We start from the raw sequence: 5,005 nt of genomic DNA, 5'->3' as shown, positions 1-5,005 counted from the left end.
AGTGCCTGAGATTTACTAAATACAGATTTTAGATCAAGGTATGCGGACGGAACATTAGACAAGTCAGACTCTTCAGTTATCTCCTCCTTCTTCTTACATGAGGAGGAAATGGCTGACCGTAAGCAATTATTTAGACAAAAAGAGCTCCATTTTTCAATTCTTTTTGTCTCCCAGTTAATCACGGGGTTGTGAGTCTTTAACCAAGGGAAACCCAAAATAAGTTGTGAAGAAGGAGAGTCAAAAATGAAGAACCTACCCCACTTGTGGTGATTTCCTGAGGTGATAAAATGAATGTCCTGAGTCAGGTTGTGTATCTGGGTGAGATTTTGTCCAGTGATTCCGGTAACTCTCATCGGGGTTGGTAGGTTCTGGGTAGGTAAGCCTAGCTGGGTTACTAGGTCTCTGCTGATGAGATTTTGTTCCGCTCCGGAATCGATGAGTGCTGCAATCGGAAGTTGACATTGTTTAGAAAAAATAGTCACTGGGAGGGTTAAACGAGGTGCAGGAGAAAGAGAAGAATTTCCCACCAAGATCTCCTGCCTTAATGGTGGGAATATTCGTTTCCCCGGAGCGGGCAACGAGCAACAAAATGTCCAATCTTACCACAATACATGCAGGCTCGCGCTTTTCTACATTCCTGTTTCTCTTCTGGTGTTAGGTGAGTTAGTCCGATCTCCATAGGCTCTATCTCGGCTTCGTTAGGAGTTGAAAAATGACTGGATTCTCTTTGTGTAAAATGAGCTTCAGAAACAGGAGCTGAGCCAACAGTGTAGTAGCTGTAGCTTTTTGGCGTGTGACGCAACCCGGAAACAGGGGTTCTCTGGGAATTGTAGTTCTTCTCACGATTACATTCTAATCGGCGATTGTCCAGACGAGTGGCCAATTTTATTAGATTGTCCAAACTATTATGTTCGTCTCGTGCAACAATTTGATCTTTAATGTAATCAGACAATGAATGAAGAAAGGTGTGGGGGTTTGGTCTGTTTCCTCATGTTTCCAGCACTCAGTGTTTTCCCTTGTGTTCAGCCCCTGTCTCACCTGTGTCTAATGTTAATCACTGCAGGTGTCTGTCATTGTCCTAATCAGTGTGTGTATATATTCAGTTCACTGGTGTCTTGTCTTTGTCTCGGGATTGTCCTTCTATGGTGTTGTGTTCAGCCTTCCGTTCCGTCCATCCGATTAATTTGTGAGTAGCTGCCCTGTGTAGGGATGGCACCATCTAGTGGGCCTTCCCCCTGTCTGTTCTCCCTTGTGTCTGAATTGATTGTCTGATTATCGTCACCTGTGTCATGTCCTGGTTGTGTGTATATAAAGTCTGTCTGTCAGTTCTGTCATTGTCGGTTCGTCGTTGGGTATTGCCTGTCTTGTCCTGCCTGTGTGATCCTGTTTCTTGAGTCCATGTAAGTTTTGCTGCCATGTCACCCTTTTTGATTTATTATTATTATTATTATTAAAAGTATTTTATTTTATACATCTGCCTCCTGAGTCCTGCCTGCGCTACTGGGTTCTTCTGTCCTGATCTGCCACGAAAACCCTGACAGTACGAACCGACCAAAACCTGAACCCAGCAGGCAGACTCAGACTTTGCTCACCTGTTTTTGCCCGAGTTTTGTCCAGATGGAGGAAACTGCGATCCGGTGCGGTGCCTTTTGGACTAGACCCGTCCTGGGACTGAGAAGCTGCAGCCAGGCGGTCGAGGTTCTGCCTTCGCCTCTCTTACTGCAGGAGGAGAGACGAAGATCTCAGCTCCAAAGGAACCACACAGCACCCAGGTTCAGTTCCTCCTACTCACCAGTCTGCTCTGGGTGGACGTCTGGGGAGGACGCCGAGTCAGAGGACGAACTCTGGTTCGCCCCGGTACACCACCCACATTGCCGCCAAAAGGGAAAGAGAAGACGCAACCGGAACCGGTCCGCTGCTCTTCCGCCCACATCACCTGCATTTCCAGCTCCTCGCATTCAGCCCGGCGAGGCTGAGTTTTTTGGTTCCGCCTCCTCCTGGTCCCAGCCTCCAGCCTGCTCTCCTCAGCCAGAACCTGCGAAACAGGGGAGAATTTCGCAGGGGGGGGAGCAGTCATCCCCCGGTTCGTCTGTGGAGTGGACGAAGGGGGGCCAGCCCAGGGAGCGTGTTGGGCAATCGCTTCCTGCTCCTATTGAGGATGACCAAATCCCTGAGCTGCCTTCTGTAGAGGACCAGGTGGCTCATCCTCTCATCAAAGGCTCTATAATGATTCTCAGAATAACTCCAAGAGACAGAGTTACAAATAGAAGACGCCTGGTGGACCAACTCTTAGATATATTCCTCTCACAGCCTGACCTGCTCAGCACATCGGTTCATCAGGTGATCTTTCAATTTGCCATGAAATTAAGAGCTGAACTCGATCCCGGTTTTTTCTCGTCACACACTGAAGAGCCTGCAGCCAGCCCAGAGCCTGCAGCCAGCCCAGAGCCTGCAGCAGCCAGACCAGAACCTGTAGCAGCCAGACCAGAACCTGTAGCAGCCAGACCAGAACCTGCTGCAGTACCAGAACCCGTAGCAGCCAGCCCAAACCAAGATCCAGCACCAGACAATCCAGTCGCAGAAGAGTTCCTCACAGCTGCAGCCCCTGTGGTCGCTCCCATGCCTACCACAGTCCCTGTAGTTTTTCCATCTCCTGCAGCCTCTGTATCATCCACGCTATGTGAGGACACAACCTGTCCTGAGCCCATAGACCCAGACGCATCTTCTCCTGATCATGTTGCTGCACACAGCCCCCGTGGTAGATCCCTTACCGCACCTGCCTGCTCAGCCGTGGGAGTCCAGGTGGACTCTGCTCCTGCCTGCTCAGCCGTGGGAGTCCAGGTGGACTCTGCTCCTGCCTGCTCAGCCGTGGGAGTCCAGGCGGACTCTGCTCCTGCCTGCTCAGCCGTGGGGGTCCAGGCGGACTCCGCTCCAGTCTGCTCAGCCTTGGGAGCCCAAACGGACTCCGTTCTTGCTCTGGATCCTGTGTCCGCCGAAGGGTCTTCACCTCACCCTGATGGTACTGCTAAAGAGGATCCTGGCCAGCCTGCGATCCTCAGCTCACGTCGCCCATCTCGAGGGGGTCATGGAGGACGCCTCTCACGTCGCCCGTCTCAAGGGGGTCCTGGAGGACGCCCCTCACGTCTCCTGTCTCAAGGGGGTCCTGGAGGACGCCCCTCACGTCTCCTGTCTCGAGGGGGTCCTGGAGGACGCCCCTCACGTCTCCTGTCTCGAGAGGGTCCTGGAGGACGCCCCTCACGTGGCCTGTCTCGAGAGGGTCCTGGAGGACGCCCCTCACACTGTCCACCTGATCGGTGGTCCTGTACTGGACGGCCTCCACGCCGCCCACCTGAACGATGGTCCTGTACTGGACGGCCTCCACGCCGCCCACCTGAACGATGGTCCTATACTGGACGGCCTCCCGGTCGCCCACCTGACCTGCTCTGAGCCAGTGGCTGGTCTCCCGGCCATCTGGACGTTTTGTGTTTCCCTACTTGGTTTAGTTCCCGGGCCTTGTCCTGTTTTTGTTTTGGTCCTTGTGTGTCTTTGTTCGGGCCCACCACCCTTGCGGTTCCTCCCTCCGCCCGCCCTAGTTTTCTGGGAGGGGGCTTCTTGGGGACGCCAGGGGGCGTCCTTGGGGGGGGGGTACTGTAGGGATGGCACCATCTAGTGGGCCTTCCCCCTGTCTGTTCTCCCTTGTGTCTGAATTGATTGTCTGATTATCGTCACCTGTGTCATGTCCTGGTTGTGTGTATATAAAGTCTGTCTGTCAGTTCTGTCATTGTCGGTTCGTCGTTGGGTATTGCCTGTCTTGTCCTACCTGTGTGATCCTGTTTCTTGAGTCCATGTAAGTTTTGCTGCCATGTCAGCCTTTTTGATTTATTATTATTATTATTATTAAAAGTATTTTATTTTATACATCTGCCTCCTGAGTCCTGCCTGCGCTACTGGGTTCTTCTGTCCTGATCTGCCACGAAAACCCTGACACCCTGTCAGCGTTTTGATTTTGTTTTGTTTAAATAAATATATTTTTATTTATTCCTCGAGCGTCCTCGTCATCCTCCTGCACGTGGGTTCAAACATTCCTGACGGCCGAACATGACAGAATCCCGAGACCATACTGAACCCAGCGGGAGGATGATTACTTTGTTCGAGTTTTTTGCCCGTGAGACAGAGAAGACTGCCCAGAAAGACAGAGAAAGGGAGGAGAGGAGGAATCCATTTTGGGGGACCTGCCTGGCCATTAAACCTGGGTTCTCACAGCCTCTCCGTCCCTCTCCGCCTCACCGCGCCGCTGCACCCCGCTGCCCACCTCCTCCTCGCTCTCCACCTGGCGGGGCCAAGCAATCATCGGAGAGAGGGGGGCAAACCGCTGGTCCTCCCCGAACCCAGAGCTTCGCAGAGGGAGGAGAAGCCCAGCCCTCAGTCGCCGGAGGAACGGCAGAAAATTTCGCTGGGGGGGAGGTACCTGTGTCCCTCAGAGGAGCAGTACAGCCCTCCCTCGCTGGAGGAGCTAGAACGGTGGCAGGCTTCCATAGTGGCAACGTATCTGGCTCCGCTTCTGCCCCACTGCGAGGAGACCCAGGTGGATACTCCTCATTCCAGTCCTCCTGAGGGGTTCATGGCTCCTACACCACCTGCTGCAGCCCAGACTCCTCCACCACCTGCTGTAGCTCTGTCTTCTGTTCCTCACTTTCCAGCTGCAGCTCCGTCTCTGGTTCCTGGTCCTCCGGCTGCAGTTCCGGATCCATCACCTGCTGCTGCAGCCCCGTCTCTGGTCTCTGGTTCTCCAGCTGCAGCCCCGTCTCTGGTTCCCGTTCCTGGTTCTCCAACTGTAGTCCTGGTACCTGACTCTCCTGCTACAGATCTGGTTCACGGCTCGTCTCTCGAGGTCCTCGCTTCTGGCCCTTTGGCTGAGGGCCTCGTTCCTGGCTCACCTGAGGTCCACGCTCCCGAGCCATCTTCGGCTGAGGTCCTCGCTCTTGGCTCACCTGAGGTCCAAGCT

The sequence above is a fragment of the Nematolebias whitei genome, chromosome 2, assembly GCF_014905685.2.
Source record: "Nematolebias whitei isolate Nwh7 chromosome 2, NemWhi1, whole genome shotgun sequence".
Classification (NCBI taxonomy): Eukaryota; Metazoa; Chordata; class Actinopteri; order Cyprinodontiformes; family Rivulidae; genus Nematolebias; species Nematolebias whitei.
The sequence above is the reverse complement of the archived record's forward strand: the minus strand, read 5'-3'. Positions refer to the sequence as shown.